The sequence below is a fragment of the Falco biarmicus genome, chromosome 6 (assembly GCF_023638135.1).
Source record: "Falco biarmicus isolate bFalBia1 chromosome 6, bFalBia1.pri, whole genome shotgun sequence".
In the NCBI taxonomy this organism is placed as follows: Eukaryota; Metazoa; Chordata; class Aves; order Falconiformes; family Falconidae; genus Falco; species Falco biarmicus.
In genome coordinates this window covers 30,018,397-30,035,631 of record NC_079293.1, presented here as the reverse complement: position 1 = coordinate 30,035,631, position 17,235 = coordinate 30,018,397, and the positions used below count along the sequence as shown (strand labels likewise).

Sequence of the window (17,235 nt, the reverse complement as noted above, 5' to 3'; positions counted from 1 at the left end):
CCCCGGCCGCCCGCCACCTCCCCCCGCCGCCAGCCGCGCTCGGGGTAAACAAGGTGAGGCGTTCTTCCGCAGCCCTGCCGAGCCGTGCCGAGCCGAGCTGTGCCGGGGGGCTCCGGGGGCAGCCTGGCACCGCTGTACACCACCACGCACCGGTGCGATGCTGGCTGCGGCTCCCCCCGCGCTGCCTGAGCGCCGGCAGGTCCAGCCTCTCGGGGGGATTACCCGTGCGGTTGGGGTCACTAATGTTAATTAATTAATTTTAATATAATAACGAATTAATAAATATTAACAGCCATAACGGTGGGCGCAGGCGGTGGCAGGCTGGCGCCGGCCCGGCTTTTTTTCTCAATGAAGAAATCGTTTTTTTCCGGGCAGCGCGGGTCTCCGCGTACTTACGGGAGCAAGAGCGGTTGCTTCCCGGTGCTGTCGGGTGGGAGGAGTTCTCCCGACTCCAGGCTCTTAATCCATCCCAAAATTAAAATGGGGGGGGCAGAGGGAAGACGTAAACCTTTTCGCCCTGCACAGAGAAAGCCATGAATGAGGTCGGTCTGTCCCCGCCCAGCACCACTGCGGTCTGGTAGGTTGTTTTCACCCGCTCCCCTAATGTTTAAATAACAGGAGTTTGGACATATATTGAAGTTTGATGAGCGGCTCCCTGAACGCCGAATGAGTCTGGCATTTACTCCCTAGTTCTTGTCTGTGTGTTGGTTGTGAATCCCTTTAAAACAACGACAAAAAGAAAACCCACAAAAAAACCCCACCAAAAAACCAAACCCAAAACAGTACCCACCCCCTAAAAAAAAAAAAAAAAACAACCACCAAAACAAAACAGAAAAAAACCCAACAGTAAGAGGAGAACAGGGTGGTGGGGAGAGCAGGGCTGTGGCCCCGAGCTGCAGCCTTTTGAGGGTGATGCCATGGTGCCATGGGGCTGGCTGTATTTTGGCTCCCCTTTCCCCACATCAGCACAGGGGAGGGTCAGAAATGGGAGAGGAGTTGTTTCAGTGTAAGGACCTGCAGGCTTGAACGATGCTTGTTTTCAAGGGGTAGGGAGAAATTACCATGCTAATATTCAAATAACCCTGATAGAGAAGTCTGTTCCGCAGGTGTCTGCTTTCAGGTAGAGAGAAGAAATACCTCTAAACAGGGCTCCAGAGAGGCTGTAGGGATTCTTCCATCGGGAGCTAGTCTTGACAGGGGAGTTTTCAGAAATGGCTGTGGTGAGGGGTAGTTCTCCCTCCACGGTACTGCACCTGCCTCATCTCGTTCCCCACACTGGGAGCTGTACATGCCCTGTTATGCAGTTGTAAGATAGGATTCCACTAAGAAAGGATTGCCATGATCTTAAGTTTGGCATGGAGGTGAGCCTTCAGCAACAGAGGGGATTTGACCTGCTGAATGTCCCATGGGTAATGAGGAAAGACACAGAATCAGTGATCTGCAACAACCTGTAGGATGACCTCCAGACCTGGTCTTTGCTATTTGCCATAAAATGAGAAGGTGTTTTCCTTCCATTCCTCACTTATTCCCATCACCTCTGAATACTCTGTAACTTTTCAATACCATTTTTAGAAATGGGATGAGCACTGCCGGATATTGAATCATTGCAAATAAGGACAAGCCATAAAGTTATGCAATACATTCTCCCGTCTCACATCCTGTGATCCAAATCAAACATTCTTTTCTTAGTAGATGGCTTTTTACACAATTTCTCCCTTCCTCTTCCCCTGCATACTCCTTCTGACTATGACAAAGCCCGAGAGACATGGGCTCTTGCATCAACCTTTTTTCTCTAAACCTATGTGTTCTCTTTAACTTTCTTAGTTACCCAGCATCATCTGGAGCCACAGCCCCTAGTAATTCTGGAAAGGCTATCCAGAGCCTTCAAGCCCAACAGGAGAAAGGAGTGAAAGGAGAAAGAGATGAAAAATCTAATTCTAAGCCTCAGGTTAGAAACTCCTGATTTTTAATAGAATCTAAAGAAGTGATTCAGCATAGAATGGGATTCACTTGCCCTAAATATTCAAGTTTGGGAAGAAGACTTTTTAAGTTTTGGTTTCTGGATTAATTCTGCCCTAAGAGGCATGGAAGGGTACATGTAGTGGGAATGACACTTTTATCTATCCATGAGATAAATTTTGCTTTTCCAGTATATTTTTAATAATTTTACTTCCCTTTTATATGCCGTACTTCCCCAAACCAACACTTTGTAAACATTGCTTCTGCTCTCAGATATGTCAATGAAAATATTGCCATTTTAGTATGACATTACAGGAATAAACTCTGAATGAGCAAATCTTTATATCCGTCATAGACACAATAGGTGTACATAATCCTGTGCCTGTTTTTATTGACCCAAGTCTCCATTGGTCAGCTGAAATTGTAAAGCAAGTTCAACATATAACACATGAGATGTGAACAGGAATCAGATCCTACAAGTCAGATCAAAGTCTGAAGATCAAGTCGGCAATGAAGTTTTTTCTGACTGCTGCCTGCTTTGCATAGTTGTGGTACTTATGTAGGAGGCATTAACAAAATGAGAAAGAGATGCCTGACTTGAAAAACGTTGGCCCAGAATGTGTGAGCTAAAGGGATGCCACTGGCTGATCCAAGCCTAAATGTCATGTTCACAGTATTTGGAGACTCTTGTTTGAAATGAACTGTGTTGGTAGTGCAAATATTGTTTCATTATATTTTCTCATTCAATTGAATGAGATAATGTTTTTGAATATGTAATATAAACCAGTTACTGAATCATTGGTACCAAAGAAACAGCCAGCAGAATGGCATACAACAAAACTATCATCATCTCCCATGACCTTCCTGAAGACACCAATACAAGTCAGAATAAAGGTTGCCTTCCTTCCCCCAACTGAGCTGGGGAGGATTCCTTTTAGGACTGTTCACTGACTGAGTTTTCATCTCTGGACTTCATTGTGCTGATTTACCTTGTCTGGAAACTGTCACTAAGAGAGACAATCCCATTAGAAGTTTCTTTATCTTTTAAACAGACTCTGCAATTATCCACTTTGATTACTGTGTTCATTACTATAGTGCTGAGTTCCCTCTCTGGAATGGCTCTTCCTGCAGGAAATGCAGCTGGGGGTGGGGTAGGGGGGGCAGTTTCCCTGGAGCCTTATTTTCCTTTTTCCTATTCTTCAGTGTCCCAGGAGAGTCTATGAAGGAGGCCTTCTATTTTCATGCTATAGAAAGTACCCACAAAACTCTCCCCTTTTCTCTGTCTAGGGTTTATCTGCCAGTAAACAGCAACAATAGGATGTAGAAATTGGAGTTTCCTGTGTCAGAGAGTAAGGAAAAATATAAAGTGAATAGTGTGTTATAAATCTAACCTTGTGCAAAGAAAAGCATCTTTTCTGTAACTCTGAATTTCGGTATGTTTTATCTTTCAGCTTTTGTGAATATGGACTCTGCGTGGACAGGAGCCAACCCCCCCCTCCAAGCCAATAGCAGTCTTTCTTCTATTGATGTCAATGAGCGTAGATCAGAGCACAAGTCTTGCGAGTGATCAAAGACAGCTCTACATAAGAAAGACTTCCTTTTCCAGGTCAGTCTGCTCTTTGTCCCTTTACAGAAAATATATTATCGGCATACAAACACAAGCTAGAACAAAAAGGATAATAATTTTTGAAGTAGTAAAATAAAGAACTTCATTTTATTTTTTGCTGATTTACAAAGCGCAGGGCTGAGCCTACTGGGAACATTAAACAACTATTAGGTGTTGAGAACTGTCATATTGAGACGACAGTCTTGTTCCAGCAAAATTAATCCAAGTAGCTCGCTCAAAATATGCTTGCAAGTACCATTCCACCAGTTGTCAAGGCTGAATTCCCATGACAACTTGGATATGTTTTTCTATTTTTTAATAGTTTTTTTGTAATCATTTACACTAGAACTTTAGTATGTTAATAAGGAAGGCTAAGCAAAATGATAAATCATGGGATGCTAAAGGGCAAGTGTTTTCTCCATACATCAAAAAGGGCAATTCAAAGACGTGGAGACATGTCTTTAAAAAGAGATGTGATTTTGGCTTTTGGTCTGTAAGTCCTTTTTTTTATTAACTGAGCTGCTTTCAAGAGGTAACTTGACAGGAAACGTACCCATTTGCATGAACTGCATATGTGGTGATTAAATGCATGTGTAATAGGGATACAACAAAGTATGTAAGGATAAATACCTATGTACCATATCTATAGTCAGAATCAAGCCTTAGGCTTAATTCTTCACTCAAACAACAACACACACCAAAAAAATAAAGTAAAAAAAAAAGTATTATTCAATAACTCATTGCAAGATTTACAACTGACTATACTGCAATAAATAAAAAACAACAACAAAAAAAACCAAAACAAAAAACCCAACAAAAAAACAAACAAAAACAAAAAAACCCAAAAAAAACCCCAACACCCCCAGCCCTCCACAAAGTGATTTACATACAGAAGCCAGTTAAACAGGGTAGAAAGAAGCAGGTCCAACATTTCTGCAAAAGTCTTCTTGTTATATTGTACAGAAATTGTAAAGAAAAAAAGCTGTTAACTGAAGTGTTGTGAGCTTTGCCTTCATATGTTTATTCATCTGGGACCTAGGAAGTATCTTAGCTGTCTGCAGGACAAATCTCTGTGTATGGAAGAGTGTTCTGCCTAGGAGACAAAGCAGTCTTTGGGTCAAGAATCAGGGATCTTCATCTCTGGTTCTGAATCCCAGTAACGTAGTAAATTTTTCCAAAGTGATAGTATTACATATCCACATTTTAGGCTGTGGCTATGACTATGGTATGTTCCCAGCCTAGCCATTCCTGGTAGTTTAGAGATCTCCATCTGTACATTGGATGCGTTGCTGATGGGTCTCAGGTAGCATAAGCAAAAGCAAATTGACCTTCTAAATCACAACACTGCCCTCCAAATCAGACTGTCAAGACTGTGGGCTGTTAGCTACCCTAGTCAGACCTTATATTTTCTGTTACCACTAGCTCTCATTATTCACAGATGGCACCATTCCCAGAAGCTAAAAAGTGGTTGCGTTATGTATATCCATATCAATGTTATCCCTCACTAATTGAAATCAATCTTATGTGGTAGAATTCTTTTCTGAACAGCCCCCTCTTTTAGCTGTATGAAATTACCTGAGGAAGAGCACTCCCTCACTGATCAGATGTAAGTGGCATGCCTTTTATATTTCCTGTATTTTAAGTTGTACTAGTATTGCTAAGAGAAGGAAAAGGGTGGGTTTATTTCTTTTGTAATGAACTAGGTGAGTAAAGCACACCCATGGGTGTAAGATCAGGAGATCAGGAAGAGATGTGCTGTGTTTGCACATTCCAGGAAAACCTTTGTATGCAAGAGAAGCTATGAAATATTACGAGTGGTTATTCCTAACTTTTTGGGATTGAAGCCACTTGCCATTAAGGTCTCTATTCTTTTAGGGAGGTATAACATACACTTTTCACTTTAGGAATAAATTCCCTTGGAAGTTATATTCCATACAAGTACATAACCTGAACCAGATCCCTCTTAGGCAGGTTTTGCTGCCTTAGTTGCACCCATCAGCATGATGCTGGTGGAGATGAATGTGAGATGGAAACACAACAACTGGATGTGCTTCTAGAAGCTGTTCTCCAAAACCTCCTTGCAATCTTGTGTTGCCATCTTTTTAGGTAACACTGAAAAATGAGCAGATTCCCAAAGCAGAGCTAGAAAGAACCACCACCCCCATCATTCACAAAGCACCTTTTGATTACACAAAAAACTGCCTTTAGCTAAATTTGGATTGCATTCTTCACTTAGAAATAACTTTATTTACTTAAAAAAATGTTTGTGTATATAATTTACACAGTTGCATTCACAGACGTTAATGATGTAAACCATCTTAACACCATTTCTGACTCTTCAACATGGGTCATTAGCTTACCTCGACTTGAGCTGATTCCTTCCTGTTGAACAAGAGCAGGACTTAAGGAGGATTAGACAGAAAAGACACCCAGCTGTATCATAATGAATAGTAAATGGTTGCAGTAGTTGCCTATCCTTAATCTAACAGAAAATATGCACCTTCAGCTTTCCATGGATTTCCTTGTATATTTTTCTAACAGAACAAAACTGCCCTAATGGACAGTGTCTATTCCACATGAAAGCACTTACAAAGCATAATCACGTTATTCCTTAGCTTTTACTTTGATACACTAAATCTAAATAGACTTACCCTGTGGAGTCACTCCATTTTACAGCTTTTTCTTTTTCCATTCATACTCTTGTGGTTTTTCTCTGAACTACCTCCAATTTGCCAGCATCCTTCTGGAGCTGCTGACATCATGATCAGCATTATTCCAACAGCTTTTACCAATGCCAAATGCAGAAGTAATACAACCTTCTTACCCCCCTTCGATGCTATCCTTTGCACATAGAAAAAGATTGCACTGGCCCTTTCAGCCACATGATTTCAGAGGGCTCTGAGGTTCAGCTGGTTGGCTGCCAGGACCCCCAGTTCATTTTCCAATCTCAGATTCCCACAGGAGATCTCTTCTTAAATGAGTAAAGCCTGAGATGTTTCTTCTTAAATAGGTCCTTTATGTTGGGTTACATGTGAAACACCTGTTATTTCTTTTGCATCTGCTCCTTAAGCAATGCCAAAAAGGCATTGCCCATTTCTGCCCATTTCCAAATTTGTGTTCATTCAAAAATATTATTAGCGAAGACACTGCTTTCTCCCACATTGCCGAATGCATTATTAGTAAACACAAGGCTGATAAGCAGTCCCTGAAGAACTGACTCTCTGATAGCCCCATGTTACATTAGGCTGTCAGATCTAGTGCTAGCCAGCTTTAGAACAAGTTGGTTGGCCAGGTGTGTTCATCCTGTTATTTCTGATTTCTGTAAGAATCTCTTGTAATACTGTATGGCAAATGCATCCAAAGTCAAAGTATACAATGTTACCACAATTGCTTTTATTCACCAAATTTGTAATCTTATAAAAATAGCACATTAATTTGATAAGATCTTTCTTCCATTAATCTGTGTTGATTGCCATTAATTAAATTGCACTGTTTTAATACTTTATTAATTGACTTTCCTATCAGCAGCTCCATCACTCTGCCTGGAATAGACTTCAAACTGACAGGCCTATAATTACCTGGTTGCCCTATTTTGTCTGCAGAAGTAATGGCAAAATATTAACTATCATCCAGTCCCTCCTCAGAAGAATGTTGGTTTCAGCTGGTGTGCACATCTTTCTTAATTGTGGCTTCTTGAAGATCTAACAATTTTTTTCTGAGTTGCTGTAAATTATTATTCATATTTTTGTTGGTTTAAATTTTCTCCTCCAGGCTGGCTGATACATCTCTTAATTTTTTTTCAGCTTTGTGGAACAAGATCTTTTAAGGCAATGGTTATAAATCTTACTGTTTAGGACTTTATCCTGCTTACATGTAAAACATGTAAAATGCACTTTAAAAGCACACAGAACACAAGTCATTATCAATTCCACCTAAGCAAACTAACTTTTGTGATTAATATTTCCCTGTCAGGATAAGGTCTAATGTAGAAGTTTCCCATGCCAGATACAGCTCTTTTTTAGTCAGGAAGTTGTTTTGTGTATTTTTTCTTGAAAATCCAAGAATGCTTTAGTACTTGCATCATGAGACATCCCTTTGCTCTCCCTTCAGATTTATCTTGCTAAGACTGAAAGTGCCATATATAGTGAAAGGCTTTTAAAAGGCTAATCGGGAAGGTCACTCTACACCCAGAGGTAAGGCTGGTTAGATGAGCCAGTTCTGGGTTATTTGGAACAAAGCCTTGGTTCATGCTATACTGTCAGTGTAACCACACTGCTGGCACTGAACTCCGTGAAAGCACTAAAACCAGAGAGTTTTCCTTGAGTGCTGGCCTTGGTTTTGTCAGAACATATTAGCCAGGGAGAGATACTGTCTGTCATGATTCTGGCTCAGCACTGTGCTGCTACTGTGCAGGTGTGTCCTAGCTTTCAAATGATAAGCATCAGATCTGCCATAATCTGGAGAAGGTAAAAAAAAAAAAAAAAAAAGAATCGGATCATTTAATTGTCCTTATGCATCTGTGCTCAGGCTGCAGGTAGCAAAGGTCTCTTTCAGGTCCCATGGAGCATGAATACCAGCAGCTCTGCAGGCACCAGCCTGTGCCTCTTTGCAAAGTGCTTCCTGTTTGGATTTCCAAGAGCATTTTTTTACCCTCCATTTGCTTAAGTGATGACATCAACCAGACAGAAAGATATATGATTTTACTGGAATGATCTTTTCTCACCTTCAAGCATAGGAGTTCTGTAGGTACACTAAAAACATAACCATGACCATACAAAGTCAGAGCAGTGGCCCATCGAGCACCCTATCTTCTCTCTGACTCAGGGCAACAGCAAATGTCCATGGGAGAGGACAAGAACAGTGCAAGCATATAATGACACACCCTCACAGAAGTCTCTCAGGCCCCTCTGCCAGTGGTTTGGAGCCCATTTGCTCACTGAACCAGCAGCAGTGCCTTTCTGATATCCATCAGCGGATTTTTCTTTAGTGAATTCTTCTGATTCACTTTTGAGCCCTCATGTGCTCTTAGCAACCGCAGCATCCTGTGGCCAGGCATTCCATAACTTAATTATAGATGTGAAAAAGTAACTCTTTGTTTGAACTTGTGTCATTCAAGCCTCTTAATTTCATTTGATACCCCCTCGTTACTGTGTTAGAGGAGACAGCAAGCAGTAATTCTGTACTTACTTTCTCCCTGCCATTCATGATTTTATAGACCCTGTATTATATCCCATCTCTTTTCCCAGCTGAAGAATCTCAGTCTATTTAATAATTCCTTTTATAAAGATCTCATTTCACTCTCCCATTTCTGCTTCTGCTATACCCTTTGGGATGGGAAACTAGAATCCCACTCAATATTCAGTGTACAGAAGCAGTATGGATTTATAGTGACACATTGTTGGCTTCTGGTTTATTTCATATTTCTTTCTGATAGTTAGAATCATAGAATTGCTCAGGTTGGAAAAGACCTTTAAGATTATCAAGTCCAACCATTAACATAGCACTGCCATTTCTACCACTAAACCATGTCCCTAAGTGCCACATCTATACGTCTTTTAAATACCTCCAGGGATGGTGACTCAACTACCTCCGTGGGCAGCCTGGTCTAATGTTGGTCAACCCTTTCAGGGAAGAAATTTTTCCTAGTATCCAAACTAAACCTCCCCTGGTGCAACTTGAGGCCATTTTCTCCTGTCCTATTGCTTCTTACTTGGGAGAAGAGACCAAACAGGTCCCTGGTCAGGGCAGCAGGTGAATCACCCCCAGCCTACTTCACCTTCCCAGGTGCCCCTATACAATAGGTATGCAGCTCTGGAACCTGGAGGCCAGGAAAATGATGATGTGGACAAAAGCCCATCCAGGTGGAGAAGTTGCCTGGGGAAAGTTGTTCAACCCCATGCATCATGACCAACTTTGCTATGAAGAAAAGAAAGGGGATTGTCACCAGTGACTCCACTCTGAGAGGAATGGAAGGTCTGCTATGCTGACCATACCCAACCCACAGGGAAGGCTGCTGCCTCCCTGGGGGCTGGGTAAGGGATGTTACCAGACAGCAACCTTGTCTGGCACGGCCCTCTGTTCACTATCCATTACTGGTCTTCCAAGTGGGCAGTGATGAAGTCCACACAACAAGAAGTCTGAGGGCACTCAAGAGAGACCTCAGGGACTTGGGGTGACTGGTTGAGGACCTCCAGGCCCTTTTCTGACAGGCAGCTTTTCAGCCACTCTTCCCCAAGCCTGTAGCATTGCACAGGCTTGTTGTGACCCAAGTGCAGGAGGACCTGACACTTGTCCTTGTTGAACCTCATACAGCTGGTCTCGGCCCATCAGTGCAGCCTATCCGGATCCCTCTGCAGAGCCTTCCTGCCCTCAAGTAGATCAACACTCCACCCCAACTTGGTGTCATCTGCAAACTTACTGAGAGTGCATCCGATTCTCTCGTCCAGATCATTGATAAAGTTATTAAACAGAACTGGCCCCAATACTGAGCCCTGGGGAACACCACTTGTGACCAGTCACCAGCTGATGTAACTCCATCCACCACCACTCTTTGGCCAGTTTTTTACCCAGCATAGACTACACTCATCGAAGCCATGAGCAGCCAGTTTGTCCAGGAGAATGTTGTGGGAAATGGTGCCAAAGGCTTTACTAAGATCCAGGTTGACAACATCCACATCCTTTCCCTCAACCACTAAGTGGGTCACCTTGTCACAGAAGATCACGTTAGTCAAGCAGGACCTGCCTTTCATAAACCCATGCTGGCTGGGCCTGATCACCGGATTGTCCTGTACATGCTGCGTGATGGCAACTCAGGAAGATCTGCTCCATAACCTTCCATAACCAGTTATTGATACTGACTTGCTTTTCTGACCACTGCTGATTGTGACTGTGATTATGGCTGTGTTCATGGCTGCAAGATTTCTGTGCTCCCTCAGTGATTAAGACCAGATCGGAGCCTGTTGGTGGGTCATGAGTTAGGGGTATTTTACCTTTTTCTGATATGCTTTGCATTTATCAACTTGGGATTTCCTCTGCCATTTTATTACCGAATCACTCTGTAGCATAAGGCCTCTCCGCCACTCCTCAGAGTCAGCTTTCATTTTTATTACCCCACATGAGCAAACATTGCAGACACATTACTTGCTTCCGTTTCCTGATTGTTTTGAATATAGAACACAGGACAATATACATACTAGGTGCTTGGTATTGAGAGCAGCTGGCAGCACAGAGTAATGCCAGAGCCAGCCTCCAAGGCAGCATATGAATGCAGTCCATGAAAAAGGACCAAACCGAAAAGGGAGAGCTCAGCCTTCCTACAAGCTTTTTGGAGCTTTAGAGAGAGCCTTGGCTCCTTTTCTTTTCCTTGAAAATGATGTATGTAATTGAGGCACCTAAGTTGAAATCCTTGAGTCACCTTGGCTTCCGTCAGTAGTGAGCAATGGACCTCCTTAAGGACAAGTTAAATCCTAGGTGAGCTAAAAGGAAGTTTTCTGTCTCTTTGCATAGAATCATAGGAGAAAATTCACCTTAAGCACCTGATTTAAGCATCTCCAATGAAATGGGATAAATTCAGGTTTTAATTTATAGGGTTTCTTTGGTGAATTGTAGACTGTGCAATTTTACAAGCACAGGGAAAGCAGAGTTATATGGTATCACCTAGGCTGGAACACTGGCTATTTCAAGCATGTTATAGCTGATCTATAATTCACATTCTTATTTTGACAGGCTGGCTCTTGTTAGTTTTCAATGGGTGTGGGAGGAAATAGCAGTGCATAAAACTTGCACATTACTAATACCATTGCCATATAAAACAAATATTTGAATAGGAAGTTTCAGAAATGATTCAGTGCTCTAGCTGCAGAATATCCTACAGGAATTTTTTATAGTAACAGAATTAATGAAAAGCAAATCCTATTTCTCCACCATGGGCATAGGGTGGTCCCAGTGCAGCAGAGCCAATGTGATTCTCTATCTCAGGGACAGAAAAAGCAGCCTCTGCAGATTGCTGGCCCCTTGGGTGACTGAAGCTTGCTTTGAAAGGACTCCTTGAGCTGAGAGGTTGCTATATGCTTTTTAAGTGACTGCACCAGATCGTGTGTGGGTGCAGCAGACAGGGGCTAAAAGCCCTAAGCTGCAATACAGAAGCAATTGAAAAGCCACTCTGTTGTTGCCACTCTACCAACTGCAAAGGAAAACTCTCTTCCCACCCCTACAGACTGTTCTAACCACATCCTTTGAAGGTATTGAAGTTATTTCACTCACTTAGCCCACAGTTTTCTCAACATTAAGTCATAACTTGAAAGCTACAGGGTGAGGAGATAATTGTTACGTCAGTAACAACATTTCATTCAGACACTGTCATAAGCGGAGGATTTCTAGGTGCTGAAAATGTGATATGACCACCAAACAAAGAAGCCAAAATACCACTTTAAAAATAACTACCTTCACACTGTGGCTTTTTAGTTCACTAGGAAAAATTTGCAGGAAGTTTGGTCTCAGATCTCTTTCTTATCTGAAGTATGGCTGTTCCATTGTACTTAGGATCAGCCTGGAAACAGTTTGGAGCAGGTATTGTGTCGTCCTTGTGTCTTGTGACTTCTTTATCACAAAGTATCTGTGGGCCTTCTCAGTTTGTGTCTCAGATCTCTATTGAAAAATGGAGGGAAATCACTTCATTAACTGCTGGCGAACTGTGGTTGTTTCAGATGCAACAGTAAAAAAAGGACAGAGGAATTTGTGAAACTGAGACAAATTTGATGCATCTGTGGCACCACTTTGGCAACCCCTACTGTGCGTGGTGACATAACATTGTCTGTGAACTTCAACAGCTTGACCAAGGAAAATTTCTATTTTTTCAGTTTTCAGTAACTTTTAAAATGTTGATGAGTGTATAATAGGCTTTTGACACTGGAAAAAAACACCTCATACTGGAGAATCCCTTTTATCTTTTTGAAATAGGAAAAGCCTGTGTCTCATATCTGTGCTTTGTTCCTAGAATAATTTTTAGATTGAAATGTAGTATACTGCTATTTTTTACTTACATCTATTTTAATGATCACATTTATATGATACTTCAACAGGTGGGGTTATTTATGTACATGGAAAAAGATGTTAGATCTGTAAGTTGTTCAAGAGCTTAAAATAACTTGTGTACTATAGGAATCCTTTCTGTTACCTTTAGAAAAGGGTGAAGGTGTGGGGAGGAAATGAACATAAAGTCATTTTCTTTCTGTCTTACAAAGCATGAATGAATAACCATTGTCATCTAATCTTTCAGTGTGGGTCCCCAGTCTGCTATTTACAGGCCTTTCACATTACGTATTTTCCTGACTTCCTCAGCTAAGATGGACAAAGAAATATTGAACAGAGAAATTTTATGCTTTCAAAGTGCAATAGACTTGAGAAGTGTATATTTTTTCCAGGTTTTAGGAATGTGGAAACTAATGGAAATGATCCTAAGACTAAAATAAAGAGCTGTCCCTTAAGCTTACAACATCCTGCAGCAGTGATGAAACTGTTCGCAACACTGACTGAATAGCCAAGTGTAATTCTGATCCCTCTGCTTTGCCAGGCTGTGACACTGGCAGATTTCCAGAATAAGCCAATTTCAGAACTGTGGAGCCTCCAAATATGATCTTCTGTCAGTCACAGAGATTTCAGCTCCAGGAAAGGAAAGATTGATCTGACAGATTATAATCACTACTGTATGAGACAGTGAAAGAAGTGATCTTTCCTATAGTGGGATGCCAGCTACTCTGGGACTAGTCATCACCTTGAACCGTGCTGGGAAGTGGCGGTGACTTAGCTCAAGTATTATTATGTCTCATCCTGCTCTTGTGATGCAAACCACTGTTTTTTCAATAAGTGCTAAAGCAGCAACTCCCAACCTGTGCTGAAACAATCACAATGCTTCAGAATTTCCACAGCCAACCCCATTCTGGGCTTTCATTTCCCTGAAAAAAGAGAAGTAAAGAGTGAAGCTGACACTCACACCTGATTGTTGGGCTCTTACTGCAGGACAGAGCAGACATCCCCAGACCAGTTCATGGTGAATGCTCTGCCCTTTCCACCCCACTGTGGAGTAACAGCTATGCACCTCCATGGCTCATCCCTGGCAGTGTGTCACAGTAATTGAGGCTTCAGCTCAGAAATCTGTGGTCAGGGGGAAAGTTTATAACAGAGAGGCGCAGTAGCACCTTGCAGCTCCTGTGGGGTTTCCATCTCACATAGGACCCAGTGCCTGCCTGCAGAGAGAGGGGAGTTTAGGCAAACGCTGGTCACAAATTACCAAGGGAAGTTCCTCAATGCAATATGTGAGATGCGGCACCAGGTTGGTGGTGTGAAATCAAATAACCCTGATAAACAGACTGGCTGTAATAAACAAATGGACCTGAATGTATTTGCTCCAAAACAGCTAAAAGACTGTGTTATTTAGGTAGAATGCACTTCATAACTTTTTCCTAACCTGACTAACCAACACCCCAAATTCTCTTTTCTTTCTAATCCTAGAAAAACATAAAAAGGAATATACTGTGTCTGTGACAAACCTGGATCTCTTGGGTGGTCCTGATAATGGGATACTTGGTTAGACATGAGCTTTTTTGGCGAATTTCATGGCTCCTGCCAACACCTTCAGAAGATTACCATTTCTGGTAAGGGCTCAAAACATTAAGGGAAAACTAAAAAGAGAGCAAGTTCTTTCAAGAGTATAAAGTTGATGCTGTGGGCAATTGGAATGAGCTACATCAACTTTCAGAGATTAAACAGGAAAAACTGCAAAGAAGATTTACCAGTCAAAACTCTGTCATTAGAGATCACTTTTTTGCCATTAAAATAAAATGAATTTTAAAAATGAAACTCTATGTGTGTTTGCTTAGGAATAAGAACAAACAACTATTCCTCCACCTACCGCTCAGCTGCTGCTTTATGTAATGAATGACTACTCATTTTTAACATTTTTGGTGTCTTATCTAAATGAAAAATAATGAGAGGACAATATTATTTCAGGGAAACAGCTGCCCATCTTGATACCTGTAATTATCTCTTATAACTTAATATTATGGGCAAAACTGTAATAGTCTGGCATTCAGTAGTTCCTTATTACAATTACAAGCAAAGGTAGTTGACTGGTCTACTGTCTGTTGTTAAGGTTGACTAACTGTGTTAGGCAAGAGGAACATTTTTTGTTGTTTATAACCTTATCAGACTCCAACCAACTGAATTGAAAATACCCTCGCCAGACATCTGTCTCAACCTCTTTTCATGTGTTTGCTTTTGAAACATTTCAGCTAAAATGGTGTTGGGGGGTGGGGATGGGGGAGGGGAAGGACAATGGAATCTGTGTTTGGCCTCATGTGTGCCATTGGTAAGGTCTTTCAGCCCTGTGATTAAACAGCAAAAGCTAGAGGAAAAGAGTCAGGGGTTTTTGTTCTGCCACTTGAGAAATATTTTTTGTGGCCCCATGAAACAAACCTGCATGACCAAATCATTAGCCTCCTACCACCATTCTCCTTGTGCATATGCTTAGTAGAGCTGAGACCCAACTTCATTGAAAAGGCCTCTGCAATGACTATGTTCTGCCAAGAGCTTCTCAGACTAAGCAGGATTTTCTGTGCATTACAGGGAATGCTATAAAAGTGCCAGACAGTAACCAGTCCACCTCCTTCTCTCTTCTGGACTCTGCAGTCATTCTACATTATTAAATGGGTACAAAATGACAGAATGACAGGCGTATTTCTCTTGCTTTTATGAAGTGCCCAAGTAACTGAGCTGTTGGTCTTCCTCTGCATCTTTCCCCATGCCTCTTGCATTTGGGGTTTCCCAGTGGCTTGGCTTCAAAAGAAGGCTGAGGATGAGCCTGTGCTGTGTATGACCTGGGCATGGCACTGTCTTGACCTATGGAACCTTTCCAAACCATTAGATTGCTATAAAAACCATAAAGAATAGCACCATTTCTATGGCTGTTTAAGAATTTGTCTAAAGTCAAGCCTGAAAGATGTAAGGCTTGCCGAGTTACACACACATGCCAGATGTACCCCTGGCTCCAGTGACTGCATGCCACAGGATGAGGATGAGTAAGGGTTCCTCTTAACTTGTTCTGGACAACCTCCTTCAGCATGCTGGGGTTTGTGGGTCGTCTTTAGGACATGCAAAACTCTTCCTATTACCTCTGTTTACCTAAATCACATGATGGGAGCAAAGGATCAAATTTAGACATTATCAGTTGTCTCTGCAACCGTCGCCAGATAGTAGCATCACAGAATATCCTAGGAGCCTCATGTGGATGAGCTCTGTAATGATTATCTATGGAGAGAGAACCACAAAGAGGTCAAAATGAGTTAAGTATATATTTTATACAAAATACAGATTTAAGGTGATTCATTAATAAATCTGTAGTCCTTGCTTGGAACAAAAGGGCTAAAAAGAATTAACCTGTACAGCTAGCACTCTGTACAAAATGGAATTGCAGAGGGAGGAAAAAAGCTAAGAACATTTATATATGATAGAACAGTATCCTTAAAGGTTTATCTCTTGGAAATTTTACTGAGTGGCACAGTTGTCAACGGGGCTGATTAGCCTGGCTTACTGTGAATAATGTTCAACTTCTTGCTCTTAAAGAAACACTGAAACAGTGACAAAAGAAAAAAAACATACCATGTAATAAATGTTCAAAATATTAATTGATTACCAGCAGGTACAAGGAAAGTAGTATCAGTATCAGTTAGATACAAAACATCCCCTTCAAATTATAATTACCTCTCTCAAATTAAAGGGTCAGATACCAGAATACATGCTGGGAAAAGTTTGGATAGAAGATCAAATCTAGGGTAGCAAGGAACTTGCAGTGAAAATTGCAGTGCTTTAACAACTTGCAGGATACTTGGGGAATAAGGTAAATATTCTGAGAGGGTGCATTTTTTAGGAGGGAATAAAAGAGATTTCGAAAGTTAAATCTCTCAGCTTTCTTATTACACTGTGTTTACATAATCATATCCAGATGCTTTAGGCAATAGTCGCTTCCTGTGCTTACAGTTTGCTGTTGTCTCATCATCCTTTATTAATCTTTGTGAGGATTAGCAAAACAAACAAGATAACTGTGAAGCTGAAAACAATTTCATGCTACTTCCTATGAGTTTTTTTTTTTCCAAGGAGCAGTGTTATCTTTTTATATATCCTGGCTTTCTTAAAAAAAAAAAAATGTGTTAGGAATTTTTTGCTATAGCTATACTTTCAGGATCAGTATACTTTCAGCAAGGCACTGAACTCTTCTCTCCTCCATGTCATGTGTAGGTTGGATTCTGCATGTCCACAAATCATTGCAGGAACAAGGCACTGGGTTTTTTTAAGTCTTCCATTCAGACTTTGTATGTAAGACCATGCACACCTATGGTGGCCTATAAACAACAGCACCTTTCATGGTATTGTCTAGCTAAAAATAGACTATGCACTTACTATAACATGACATTTACCAAGCAGCTATTTCCTCTGCATGTCAGCAGAATAAAATATACATAAATAAAATATCTTCTATACACTGAAAATAGCACTCTATAATCATCCTGGTACACGGTATGGAATTATTGTGCAATGACAGCACACCTTGTTGAGTGATAGTGCAGAGCTGTTGCCCTTTGCTTAGCAACATACCAAAGCATGGGATCAGAGTCTAC

At 41.3% G+C, this 17,235-nt stretch overlaps 1 long non-coding RNA gene across 1 annotated transcript; it reads left to right on the top strand.

Moving 5' to 3' along the window:
- The first annotated feature begins 39 nt into the window (after window positions 1-39).
- Window positions 40-14,422, top strand: LOC130151946 (uncharacterized). The gene is made up of 3 exons (XR_008822815.1): window positions 40-577; window positions 3,411-3,565; window positions 14,075-14,422. It is a non-coding gene; the product is annotated as an uncharacterized LOC130151946 (long non-coding RNA).
- The last annotated feature ends 2,813 nt before the right edge of the window (window positions 14,423-17,235 follow it).